The sequence below is a fragment of the Gopherus flavomarginatus genome, chromosome 11, assembly GCF_025201925.1.
Source record: "Gopherus flavomarginatus isolate rGopFla2 chromosome 11, rGopFla2.mat.asm, whole genome shotgun sequence".
In the NCBI taxonomy this organism is placed as follows: Eukaryota; Metazoa; Chordata; order Testudines; family Testudinidae; genus Gopherus; species Gopherus flavomarginatus.
In genome coordinates, this window is record NC_066627.1 from 13,302,232 (window position 1) to 13,316,462 (window position 14,231).

General features: G+C 48.5%; 1 pseudogene; it reads left to right on the top strand.

Annotated features, from left to right (window-relative positions):
• Window positions 1-4,018: 4,018 nt before the first annotated feature.
• On the top strand, window positions 4,019-12,810 carry LOC127030802 (olfactory receptor 14A16-like; annotated as a pseudogene).
• Window positions 12,811-14,231: the final 1,421 nt, after the last annotated feature.

The window sequence follows — 14,231 nt, forward strand, 5'->3', positions numbered from 1 at the left end:
AGGCAGCACAGACAAGATGGGATAATGGGAAGCTGGATGCTCCTTTCCCACGGGGGGATAGACAAGCCAAGGAATCCCCCTCCCCAAAGCACTCAGCAGTCAGGCTGCCCCAGTGGATCTTGCTTTCAGAATCAGGGGTACAGGGATCCCATGTCAGGTCTGCCCTTTCCCCCAGATGCCAGTGGCTAGCCCCCTCATGCGGGTGCCAGTGATCAGCTCTCCCCATGATCTTCCCCTTGCCTCAAGGGGCTTGTAATGAGGGCTCTGCAAATCTCCCTGAAATTAACGTGAAAATGTTGGTCAGTCGGAGTCTGACTGTGATCTCGTTCACACTGGGCTTACCTCCTTTGATACCTGCCAACTCCAGCAGAGATACTAATGGTCTACACCAGGGGTTCTCAGCCTTTCTCTTTTGAGGCTCACCCCAACAGGCTATAAAAACTCCATGGCTCACCTGTGCCACAACAACTGTTTTTCTACATATAAAAGCCAGGGCTGGTGTTAGAGGGTAGCAAGGATGGCAACTGACCAGGGCCCCACGCCACAGGGGGCACCGCAAAGCTAAGTTGCTCAGGCTTCGGCTTCAGCCCTGGGTGGTGGGATTCAGGGCCCCAGGCTGTGGTGCAGCATAGCAGGCTTTGACTTTCTGTCCTAGGCCTTAGTGAGTCTAGTGCTGACCATGCTTGGTAGACCCCCTGAACCCTGCCTGCAGCTCCCCACGGAGCCCAAACCCTAGCTGAGAACCACTGCTTTAGACGAGGGGTTCTCAACCTTTTTCTTTCTGAGGACCCTCCCAAACATACTATAAAAATTCCACGGCCCACCTGTGCCACAACAACTGGTTTTTCTGCTTATAGAAGCCAGGACTGGCATTAGAGGACCTCAAGCAGGGTAATTGCCTGGGTCCTCATGCCACAGGGGGCACCACAAAGCTAAGTTGTTCAAAGCTTTGGCTTCAGCCTCCGGTGGCGGGGCTCAAGGCCCCAGGCTTCAGCCCCATACAGCAGAGCTTCAGCTTTCTGCCCTGGGCCTCAGTGAGTCTAACACTGGCCCTGCTAGGTGGATCCCCTGAAACCTGTTTGAGACCCCCCAGGAGGGATCATCATTGAGGGATCAGTCTTAGGCCCATTCATTGACGCTTCCCTACAGCTCATTCACCTGAACCTTCTGGGCATGAATGACTTGACTTTAATGATTTACACCATATTGGGTGAGAGCAAAATCAAGCTGACTCACTCCTGCTTTCCAATGTGTCACATATAGCATCCTGCTTAACACATCTTGGGTCTAATTGTTTATTGCCTGGCATGTTGGGCAATTGCTTATATTTTTGCAAAATTGAATGCAAAGTGGGTGTCAGATGCTACCTTTCTGGTGCAATAGAGTTTCACACTCACTTGGCACAGATGTAAACGGCTCTGATTGAATTCAGCCATTCATAGGAAGTCAAGTATCAGAGGGGTAGCCATGTTAGTCTGGATCTGTAAAAAGCAACAGAGAGTCCTGTGGCACCTTTAAGACTAACAGATATATTGGAGCATAAGTTTTCATGGGTGCCTGACAAAGTGAGTATTCACCCACGAAAGCTTATGCTCCAATACATCTGTTAGTCTTAAAGGTGCCACAGGACTCTGTTGCTTATTCATAGGAAGGACATTTACATTGTGATCTCTCTCTATAATTTTGTGTAGAAGACAGGAATTATTGTCTTTTCTCTCTCTCTCCCCCATGCGGCCTCCAAGAAAAATCCAGACAATCCACCCTCTTATGCTGAGTGTTAACAACAAAGAAAAGAACTGAACACAAATATTCTTTCCAGATAAAATTATGAGATGCTTCATGGGACCTACATCCCAAAGGACTGTAATGAAGCATTAATATAGGACCTTGCATAGGAGCAAAGACAATTTATCACTCTTCTCACCTCTGCATCACTCATTGACGTAACTCCTTTGTCAGAAGCAAATGAAGGTGCATGTGAATCTCTTCAGGGACTTCATATTTTTTGCCTTCTTTATAATAATTCATGGGTTGCAAAGCAGGACAGACAACCGGGGATATTATCAGCAACAGCAAGTCATTTTTTTTTCCTGGTATGGTTTCATATTCATTAGGGGCGCTGGGGGATTTTCAAACGGATATTGGAGCTCAACTGTCATTTAATATAAACATGGATTGAAGTGGTTCTTCTTGATATTCCTGGATTCAGGGTTACTTAATTAAAGTAATAACTAATCACAGAGATCTGGGAGGTCTGATAGATAGATAGATAGATAGATAGATGTGTTGTTTAGAGAGAGAAAAACGGAATAAAATCTAGTTTAAAAATGCCATTGTTACAACGAATCATATTTGCTAAGATTTTTTTCTTCCTGTACCAGATTCCAGGGTTTTCTTATTCATGTGAATAGCTCATTGTGACCTGGCTTTTGCCTCAGCACTTTGCTTCAGTGATCAGTAGAACTTGTAAATATAATTGAAACTTGGGCTGATGCTGAAGTTTTCAAAAGTAGAAGGGAGATACAGAGTCCATTCATCCCAGGGATTATTGGCAAATTTTGACTTTTTAATGCAAAAAAAACCCTTCATAATGGTTTCTTCAAAAAATCAATTAGTCAGTAAATCGCTCCCTGCGCACCACGCTGGAAAGCAGTCACGGGGCACAATAAATATATAATAAATAAACAAATACAAATAAAATAAATATTTATTCAAAAATCCAGTTTTCCATCATAACAAATGTTGTGGAGGAAAATTTTCCACCTTCCCTACCAATCTTCCTGAAGTGAAGCTGGATTTTCAGATGATCTCAGCTCCCATTATAGGTGCCTAAATGAAGTGACCAATCTTTTCAAAGAGCAGAGCAGCCAGAACCTCCTCCTAAGAATGGTAAATTCCTTTGACGATCTGGTTTCATTCTTTGTGTGTCTAAACAGGAATTGTTAGGTGCTGATCTTTTTCGAAAATCAGACCGAGAGCATTTTTTTGTGATCCGGTAGCTCAGCAGTTAGAACACTAAGCTTCCAAACCTGAGCTGTGAGCTTGAATCTCAGTTGACCATCATGAGTTATTCTTCTTTTGAGATCTCCCAGAAATGTACAAGAATTACACTTGATCAGAAATTCTGTCAATTTTCTTCTTTTAGCAGAAAATTTTCTATCTAGCAAAACTTTTTGTGGAAACTGTTATCTGTCCCCCAAAATATTCAGTTTTTGCAAGGGAAAATTGAACAATTTCAGCCAAGATACAGAAAATATTTCAATCGAGAGGGAAGGGTGTCAGAAAAAGCATTTCATTTACAAAAATCAAAATGGTTTGGAACTTTATTGGTTGAAATATCACAAGTTTCCACTGAAAATTTCAAAAAAAAAAGAAAAGAAAAGAAAAGAAAAGAAAAGAAAAGTATTTTTTTGCCATTAATTTTTTTTCAGGGAAGTAAGAGGAAACACCTTCTGACCAGGTCTAGGAAGAACTTGTCTAGAACCTGAAAGTTACAATAAAAGGTGGCAGGACACATATTAATATGGTTGGATAATGCTGATGTGTCCTGGGTACTCAGAGAACGAGTAACGACTGACCAGGGTGGTGTATTGACAGGACAAGCTATCATTCTAAGTTTGTGAGGGGTTTCCTGCTCCAAATAGCAGACTAGGGAACTCTGTAGGGAAGTGTGTGGCTTTGGCATTCAGTTTACATAGAGCCAGACTAGGGTAAAATGGGGTTAGTTGTGTTTCTCTCCTTAGGAAGCAGCCTGCTTTCTCTCTCTCCGGTTTTAGGTTCTTCTATGTTATTCTCAGAAATGAATGTAGTGTTATATTGCTGCCTTCCAGCAAGAGTATTTAATGTTTTTTATTTAACTTCCCTATGCATAACAGACAGCAGTGTCACAACCTTCCTCTGCATATAAAGTGTTGTAGAACTTATGCATTGGGAAAAGATGTTTGTTTTAGTTCTCTTCATTCTAACTGCATTTTTCTGATGGCTCTTCCTTGTCTTTCCCATTCTTGCCAGATAGGATATGACCAATCAAACCTCTGTGACTGAATTCCATCTCCTGGGATTTTCAGACATCACTGAGCTGCAGATGTTGCACTTTCTTGTGTTCCTGTTTGCTTACATGGCCGCCTTCATGGGGAATTTCCTCATCATTGTCCTCGTGACCTTCAACCATCACCTCCACAGCCCCATGTACTTCTTCCTCAAGAACATGTTGTTCTTAGACCTCTGCTACATCTCTGCCACTGTCCCCAAATCCATGGTGAATGCCATCATGCACCGCCACTCCATTTCTTTCCACGGCTGCTTCCTGCAGTTGTTTTTCTTCATCATGTTTGGGACAGCAGAGTTGGCCTTGCTGACAGTCATGGCATATGACCGCTACCTGGCCATCGGCAGCCCTCTGAGATACAGGACAGTCATGACCAGCAGAACATGTGTCTAGATGGCTGCAGGGTCCTGGCTTAGAGGAGCACTGTATTCAGTGTTGCACGTGGGTAACTCATTCAGTTTACCCTTCTATGGGCCCAACTTTGTTCACCAGTTATTCTGTGACATCCCACCCCTCCTGCAGCTCTCTTGCTCTGACACACAGCCCAACAAGGTCCACAACATAATCTTAGCCCTCTGCTATGGTTTTATCTGCTTCACCTTTATCTTTGTGTCCTACATTCACATTTTCAATACTGTAGTGAGAATCCCCTCTGCAGAGGGCAGGTATAAAGCCTTTTCCATGTGCCTGCCCCACCTGATTGTAGTCTCTTTGTTCATCGGCACTGGATTCTTCATGTACATGAAGCCAAACTCTAGGGCCCCATCCACTCAAGACATGTTGGCTCCTGTGCTGTATGCTGTTGTACCACCGGTACCGAACCCTATTATCTACAGCCTCAGGAATAAAGAGATAAAAGGAGTGCTGAGAAAAGTGAAAAGGCAGGGGTGGAATATGGCCACATATTTCCAATGATCTGCAAAAAAATATTCAGAAAAGCATAACAGAAGGTACCCAGATGCTATAGCAATGGGTGAAAAATTAAATAGCTGAGGTTGGGATTAGGAGAGAGAGAGAGAGGGGGAGAGAGAGAGAGAGAGAGAGAGAGAGAGAGAGAGAGAGATTCAGGATGTATCAAAGTTTATATTTCTCTCTTAATGTCAGCAAATATAAGTTTCTTCTATTTTATCTTACTCCTAGTGATGCTCAGAAATGTCCTGGAAATATTTTTCATATGTAAAATTTAGACTTTTCTTAGACAATCTCAAAACCAGTGTGTCCTTCAGTAAGTCATTTGAATCTCCCTATGCCCCAGTTCCCCTTATGTAACATGCAGATGATTGGGACCAAAGGTCAAAATTTCAGGGAAAAAAATGATGGAAGGGAAATGGAGGGGATAATGGAAATGGGGCATTTTGTCTTGATCTGGAAGGCAGCCGCCTGGGGAGTCAGGTTTCCCCGATCTGATTTCCCCAGTGTGCAGCCTGGCTCCTAGAAGCCTTCTCCCAGTGTGCAGCCTGGCTCCTAGAAGCCTTCTTCACCTATGCCTCATACATAAGGCTATGTTTTTGTCATGGGTATTTTTAGTAAACGTGATGGACAGGTCATGGGCAGTAAAGAAAAATTCATGGTCCTTAACCTGTCCGTGACTTTTACTATATATCCTTGACTAAAGCTTGCAGGGGGCTGCACAGGTGCACTGTGGGTGGTGGGGGAGGGCAGCCCAGGTGCTGGGAGGGAGGTAGGCAGCAGCACCCGGGCCTTGCTGCCACTGGTGCTGGAGGGGTTGGCGGGGCTCCCTACCTGGCTTCATGCCTCTTACACCCCCCAACCCCCGGCAGCAGTAGAGTTTGGCTATGGGAGGGGGCAAGGGGTTGGGGCATGGGATGGGGTGAGGCAGGCTCTGGGCGGTGCTTCCCTGGGAGGCTCCTTCACTCAGCTGCTAGGCAGAGGTGTGGCAGCACTCATTGGCCAAGCAGACCAATCCCAGTTGTGAGCCTAACTGCAGGAAAGTGCATAATGCTTCATAAACAGTTATTATAACCTATAGCAGCAAATGTTGATGGGAAAAGGTACTAAAGGGAGACAGAGAGACTGGGTTAGTCTGAAGAAAAAGGCCTCCTGATATAATCAAGGACTGTGTTAATATTGCATGCCTGGTACACAGGGTAAGTGTGGGACTGGAAATCAATGGACCTAAATTGGTGTGTCGGAAATTAGTTCTAAATGATGGACACAATAAGAAGGGGATCTCTTTATCTCTTTATATCTTCTGGTCCTTAAAAAGAGACTTCAGAGGGACAATTGAGGGATGGGGACACAGAAGTGGACTCTGGCTGACTGAAAGACAAGGAAAGGGGAAGAAGTGAGCTTCACAATCTTGGCTGCCACCTCCACCATCTGCTGGGATACCAGTGTCCGTCATGACACTATTGGGCCTTTGTCATCCTAATCGTGAGAGATGTTCTCATCAAACCAGGCCAGAGACAGGGATTCAGATGATATCTCCCATTCAACTGACTCCAGCTAAAGCTCAGCCATTACCTCAGATGGGAGACTTTGCTGTTCCCTCCCCCGCATATGCCCTTTTCCTTCCCCACCTTTTTCCTTTTCTTTTTTCTCCCTCTTCTTTTTCCTTCTGTCTATTAAAAGTCTGGCTTAGCTGGCCAAGATGGCATCTTCTGCCACATTTCTGTAAGCCTTTGACCAAAGAGGCAGCTAAAAGCAATGTCCAAAACATCCTAAGAACATAAGAATGGTATCATAACCTTAGTCCCAGATTTGGACCTTAGCGTCGAAAATATGGGGGTTAGCATGAAAACCTCCAAACTTAGTTACCAGCTTGGACCTGGTACTTGCTGCCACCACCCAAAAAATTAGAGTGTTTTGGGGCACTCTGGTCCCCCTGAAAAACCCTCCCTGGGGACCCCAAGACCCAAATCCCTTGAGTCTCACAACAAAGGGAAATAATCCTTTTTCCCTTCCCCCCCTCCAGGTGCTCCTGGAGAGATACACAGACACAAGCTCTGTGAATCCAAACAGAGTGACTCCCCCTCTCCATTCCCAGTCCTGGAAACAAAAGCACTTTCCTCTTCACCCAGAGGGAATGCAAAATCAGGCTAGCAAATCCAACACACACAGATCTCCCCCTGATTTCTTCCTCCCACCAATTCCCTGGTGAGTACAGACTCAATTTCCCTGAAGTAAAGAAAAACTCCAACAGGTTTTAAAAAGAAAGCTTTATATAAAAAGAAAGAAAAAATACATACAAATGGTCTCTCTGTATTAAGGTGACAAAATACAGGGTCGATTGCTTAAAAGAATATTGAATAAACAGCCTTATTCAAAAAGAATACAAATCAAAACACTCCAGCACTTATATTCATGCAAATACCAAAGAAAAGAAACCATATAACTTACTATCTGATCTCTTTGTCCATACACTTAGAAACAGAAGATTAGAAAACAGAAACTACTTCTCCAAAGCTCAGAGAAAGCAGGCAGACAGAAAAAAGACTCAGACACAAAATTCCCTCAACCCAGAGTTGAAAAAAATCCGGTTTCCGATTGGTCCTCTGGTCAGGTGCTTCAGGTGAAAGAGACATTAACCCTTAGCTATCTGTTTATGACAAATGGCCATCCTAGATCAGACCAAAAGTCCATCTAGCTCAGTATCCTGTCTTCTGACACCGGCCAATGCCAGGTGCTTCAGAGGGAATGAACAGAACAAGTAATCACAAGTGATCCAACCCCTGCTGCCCACTCCCAGCCTCTGGAAAACATCCTGGCTAACAGCCATTGAGGGACCTATCCTTCATGAACTTCTTTTCTGAACCCTGATATAGTCACGTTACACAGACCAGAGCCCTGCAACCCCGTGGCCCCACTCTCTCGTCGGAGCCCCGCAACCCCGCTGCACCGTTATCCCTGCCAAAGCACCTCAACTCCTCAGCCCCGCTTTCCTGGCCGGAGCCCTGCAACCCCGCTATCCTGGCCAGAGCTCCTCAACCCCGCGGTCCCACTCTCCAGGGCAGAGCCCGGAGGCCCCGCTACCCTAGTTAGAGCCCCCCAATACCAGAGCCCCGCTTTCCGTTCCGGAACCCCACAACCCAGCAGTCCCGCTACCCTGGTGGCAGTGCGTCAGGTCCCGCAGCCACGCTACACCGACCAGAGCCCCGAAACCCCGCAGCCCCGCTCTCCCGGTCGGAGCCCCACAAACTCACAATCCCGCTACCCCAGCCAGAGTCCCGCAACCCCGTGGCCCCGCTCTCCCGGCAGAGCCTCTCAACTCCACATCCCCGCTCCTTCGGCCAGAGACCCTCAATCTCGTTGTCCCATTCTCCCAACCAGAGCCCAGAGGCCCTGCTACCTCAGCTAGAGCCCCGCAACACTGGAGACCCACTCTCTCGGCCAAAGCCCCGCAACCCTGCAGCCCTGCTCTCCCACCCAGAGCTCCACAACCCCGGGGCCCCACTCCTTCGGCCAGAGCCCCGCAACCCCATAGCCCCACTTTCCTGCCCAGAGCAACGCAACCCCGTAGTCCCGCTCTCCTGGCTGGAGCCCCGCAACCCTGTGGTCCCGCTACCCCCGTGGCAGTGCGGCAGATCTCATGGTCCCGCTACACCGACTTGAGCCCCACAAACCCACAGCCCTGCTCTCCTGGCCGGAGCTCAGAGGCCTTGCTATCCTGGCTAGAGCCCAGCAACCCTGGATCCCCGCTACCACTGCCAGAGCCCATCACATCTGCAGCCCCACCCTCCCGGCTGGAACTCCTCAACAAGGTAGCCCCAATCTCCCGGCCAGAGCCCTACAATCCCACGTCCCTGCTACCCCAGCCCAGCGCCGCAAATCCCGTGGTCCCGCTACCCTATCTGGAGCCCCGCAACCCCTCTGCCCAGCTCTCCCAGCCGGAGCTCGGAGGCCCCGCTACCCCCACTAAAGCCCTGCAACCCACTCTCTCGGCCGGAGCTCCGCAACGTCACAGCCATGCTACCCCAGCCAGAGCCCCTCAACCCCGCATACCCGCTCCTTCAGCCGGAGCCCAGCAACCCTGAGGTTCCGCTCTACCGGCCTGAGCCCGAAGGACCTGCTACCCTGGTTAGAGCCCCGCAACCCCGTAGCCCCGCAACCCCGCTCTCCCAACCGGAGTCCCGCAACCCCGCGGCCCCACTCTCCCGTTCAGAGCTCAGAGGCCCCGCTACCTCGGCTAGATCCCTGCAACCCCGGAGCCCCACTACCCCAGACAGAGTCCCCCAACCCTGTAGCCCCACTCTCCTGGCCGGAGCCTGGACACCCTGCTACCCAGTCTAGTGTCCCGCAACCCCATAGCCCCATTCTCCCGGCCAGAGCACCACAACCCCTCGGTCCCGCTAAACCGACCCGAGCCCCGCAAACCCAGGACCCCACTCTCTAGGCCGGAGCTCAGAGGATCCACTATCCCGGCTAGAGCCCCAGTCTCCCGGCTGGAGCCCCGTAACCCCGCGGCCTCATTCCCCTGGCTGGAGACTCACAACTCTGGATCCTCGCTCTTCCGGTCGGAACTCCGCATCCTCGTGGCCCCGCTACCCCAGCCGGATCCACTCAACCTCGCATCTCCTCTCTTTTGGCCAAAGTCCTGCAACACCGCGGTCTCCCTCCCCTGGCTGGAACCCGCAAACCCCACAGCCCTGTTCTCCCCACCAGATCCCAGAGGCCCTACTACCCCAGCTAGAGCCCCAAAATCCCGGAGCCCCACTCTCCTTGCTGGAGCCCCACAACTCCGTGGTCCCACTACCCCCATGGCAGCGCAGCAGGTCTCACGGCCCCGCTACAATGACCGGAGCCCTGCAACCCCGTAGCCCCTCTCTCTCAGCCAGAGCCCTGCAACCCAGTAGCCCTGCTCTCCCAGTCTGAGCCCTGTAACCCCGCGGTTCCGTTCCCCCGGCCGGAGTCCCACAATCCCTTGGTCCAGCTATCCCTGCTGGAGCACAGCAACCCCGTGGTCACACTCCCCCGGCAGAGCGCAGCAACTCCACGGCCCCGCTACCCTGGCCAGAGCCCCGCAACCCCGCTGTCTCGCTACCCCGGTGGCAGTGCGGCAGGTTGCATGGCCCCGCTACACTGACCCGAGCCCCGCAACCCCGAGGCCCCGCTGTCCCGGCTGGAGCCCGGAGGGCCCACTACCCAGGCTAGCTCCTCGCAATCCCGCGGTCCAGCTCCCCCAGCCGGAGCCCCGCAACCCCATGGTCCCACTCTCCCGGCCGGAGCCCTGCAATCCTGCATCCACGCTCCTTCAGCTGGAGCCCCGCAACCCCATGTTCCCGGTCCCCCAGCCCCAACATGGTAAGTGCGACTGCCCGGCTTCCACGGCCAAAGACCTGGAACCCCATGGCCCCGCTACCACGAGGCCCCGCTACCACCACCCAAGCGCAGAAATCCTAAGTGTCCGCCAGAGAGTACATGCCCCACGAATCGGCCCTGCACTGGCTAAAGCCAACCCTGGAGCTGGGAAGAGGTTTAAGTCCCTGATCCCATTTAGGGCTTCTTTGTAGGAACAATTTGTTCACAGCCAGCTGGTGAGTGAAAGGGCCCTGCTCTAACCTGCTGCAGACTAACTGTCCCTACGCACCCTGCTGACATGCAGTAACAGTTGGTTACAGCACTTTGATCTAGTGCTCTTTGAAACAGGACAAGATCAGCAGGGTCACATGGACAGTTAGCCCACTGGCTAGTGGAGTGTAGATTCACATCCCAGCATGCCTCAAATTAAATGTTCATGTAGACAAGCCCATAGTCCTTTACATCCCAGCAAGCCTGCCCAAGGAGGGGAGCAGAGAGCGCCCATCTGTGGAGTGGATCCCTGACTGCTAGGAACTGCAGAGAGACCCAACAACTCGGGAAATCCAACAAATAGACATGGAAATGGCCGCTGGATAATACAGTGATTGATTGACAGATAATGACCCATGATTCCTCAGTTCTGGTGGATCAAAGCCATCACAAGTTGAGTAAAAAATCCACAAAAACTGTCACAGTAAGTTTGCTATTTCAGTTACATATGATACAGTTTTAACATATAGAACAAATTTAAGAATCTCTCTCTATATATATGAATATCTATATCTATATCTATAGATATGAATAACAGATGGGGCTTCTTAAGACTTTCGCTATCAATCCTCTAAAGCATACTGAACCTGGTAGCTTTTTTTTAAGCAGAAAAACAATTGATTTTTCAAGAAGTTCCCAAAATCCCTAAATTGTGGGGTTTTGGCAACCAAGAACCAAACCTATTCAGCCACAAATGGCTGAAAACTGAACATTTTCAACCATCACTCTCCCCCCACCAAAGGATTTTTCTTTTTTCTGTATATCTAGAAAAAACAGAAATCCTATTTTTGCTTTGCATATCTAGAGCTATAGATATGCAAAAATAGGATATATATGCAAAAATAGATATAGATATAATTGTATATAGATACACACAGAGGGGTAGCTGAGACTTGTTTGGAAAAGTTGTTTGCTTGAAAACTCGATTCTTCTTTCAAATGAATTTAAAGAGAAAATTTCTGGCCACCTCATCCCACACTGGAAACATAGCACTAAGTTCTGTTGGGGAACACTAATATTGTCCACTGATGCCATAATTTCAAAACCATTCATTTTATTGCAGCCATTTTCATTTCGATTTCACAGGGAAGCTGCAGAATGGCAAAGCTGAGTAGCAGCAAAGCTAAGAGCCCAGAGAATATGTTCTATACATACTAGCACTTTTACAGTCAAGGTCAGAGTTGAACTAGGCAACCAAAGTTTGACCCTGCCTGCGGACATACAAGGGGTAATGGGTCTAGAAACCAGATCTCCTGGTGTAGCTTCATAGCGACTGTACAGCACTGCCACCAGCGGAGTACAAAATGCTGTAAGTGAGTGCACAGAACATACACATGGTAAGACATAGACTATCCCCCACAGAGCTCCCAGTCCTAGTGGACCAGGCAGAAAAAGGGAAGGAGGGGAAACAGATTCACAGGGAGGGGAAGTGACTGACCCAAGCTCACACAGCAGATCAGTTTAAAATTCAAGAAAAGAATCCGAAGAATGTCTTGTAGCATCAACAGTTCTTCTCCTTCCCTGGTGTTTACTCCTTGCTGTATTCACAGAAGACCTCAACGTTTCCAGGCTAAACAAGCTGAACTCTTTTAGCCATCTCTTGTAAAACAGGCTTCCCATTGCCGCAATAGGACAACTGTCATTCCAAGGAATCATTAATTTGGGATGTAATTTTATTCCATTTTTATACTGCATTGCATTGAGACCCATCTTGAACCAGATCCTCAGATGGTGGAAATGGACAACGCTCCATTGACTGTAAGAGAACTAGGACAATTAACACTCATGTGATAATGCACCTGATAAGTGATCTGATGGTCAGAGGTCAGGAGCACTCTAATCCTAACCCTTGTCCTTCCCTTCACAGAGACAGCACACAATGAACTGAGAAGGAAAATGTCTAACCACACCACTGTGACCAAGATCCATCTCCTGGGATTCTCTAAATCAAATGTCAACAAATATAAACCGCCAAACTCTCCTTTCCCAGGCAGAGCTTTTTTCCCCCAAAAGGAGAAGAACCAAAAGGTTCCATGAAGTCCATTAGAGATCTTACTATGGCTATTGATTTTGTGTGCAAGGTGCTTAGGTAGCATGAAGATGGGTGGCACTATAAAACCCTAAAGATAGATAGATAGATAGATAGATAGATAGATAGATAGATAGATGCCAGTTTTTCTGTTCATGATTCTTTCTGTCTATTTGGTCAGATCATGCAGTTTCAACAGAAGTGAAGCTGTTTAAGGGAATGTGTTAATTTCCTCAAAGCATTCAATGGAAACCACGTGTAGGAGAAGGAGAAAGCCCTTACACCAGGCTCCATGTTTCAGGCTCAGGCCTAAATAAAAGTCATGCCCTGCTGATGTAAAGCCAAGTTAGCAAAAGTCAGGCTCTGAGCAAAAATCAGGCCTTGTTACAAAGCAGAGGTCTGCTTGCAGAGTCACTGTCTGGTACGTGAACTTGGCAAGAGTAGGGCTAGTGCTGTAAAAACAGAAACACTCCAAAGAAGTTCTAGGCACAGTACACGCACCCCAGAAGGGCGGTATCAATACACCCCGATACCAGGCATGGTATAAACACACTCCCTGAAGGTGATACAGAGCCACACCAACCCCTCCTAAGGATAAGGTCAGGATGACAGGATGATGGATAGAGATGTTTTGATCTAACCAACAGGTACAAGGTAAAGGGTGGTAACTAAATACGTCAGAAGGGCAATATGTGACTTGTTTGTATCAATGTATAGAAGACGGGTCAAAGAGGTGGTGTCTTTGTCTGGCTGAGGGAGGAGAAGAAGGCCCATTGTAATGGGCATATGTGTCTTAGTATCCCTGTACGATCTATGGGGTGCTATTATTGTTGTTCATTGACAATAAACCTGGCCGAGTGCCTTGGCCTCTGAACTGAGTCTGTGGTCTTCTTGGGCAGTTCGATCAGAGTCTGCCATACTGGCTACCTGCCCAGAGCCAATGCAGCACACAGAGAGAAGGAAACACCCCAATAGCCCCCTCCTTCAGGGAGTCCTCTGAGAAGGTAGATCAGCACTGTATATTGCTAACACTGTTGCAAGCATCGCAAAGCATTTTGGGGAGGGTCAAAGGTGCGTGAGTGGAGAGTGGAAGTTTCTTTTGCAGAGTCCGAGAGGCCGAGGGGGGGAGAAGGAAGAAGAGCAGAGAACGGGTTAACTTGACACTGCAGCTAGCAAGCTCAGTCTGAATATAAGAAGCTGACTCCATCCCAAGGCCAGTTGCTAACTGCCAAGACAGAAGAGGGAAGTCCAAACCCCGTCCCCCCGGACTAGCTGTGGGAAGGAGAGTTGTTGAAAGAAATGCAGGGGCCTGGGAAAGGAGCACGATGGCAAAGGCCAACCAGGAACAAACAGAACTGTCTCACAGTCCTAAAGGTGATGTTTTTTGGGGAAAGCTGAGAAACCGCGGAAGGCTGGTTTGAACTGGTACACAGAGCACGGAGAACAAAGGTTCCTGAAGGAGACACCCCCAAAAAGAACCCAGGACTTAAAAACCCTTCTGAGAGCTGAAGCAAATCAGAGAACACTGCAGATTCTTGGATGACCTGGGCCCAGGACAGCACTCCTATCCACCTTTCCCCACTTCTTCTTCTCTTCTTCTTATGTTACACCCAGGCTTGGCCAGCT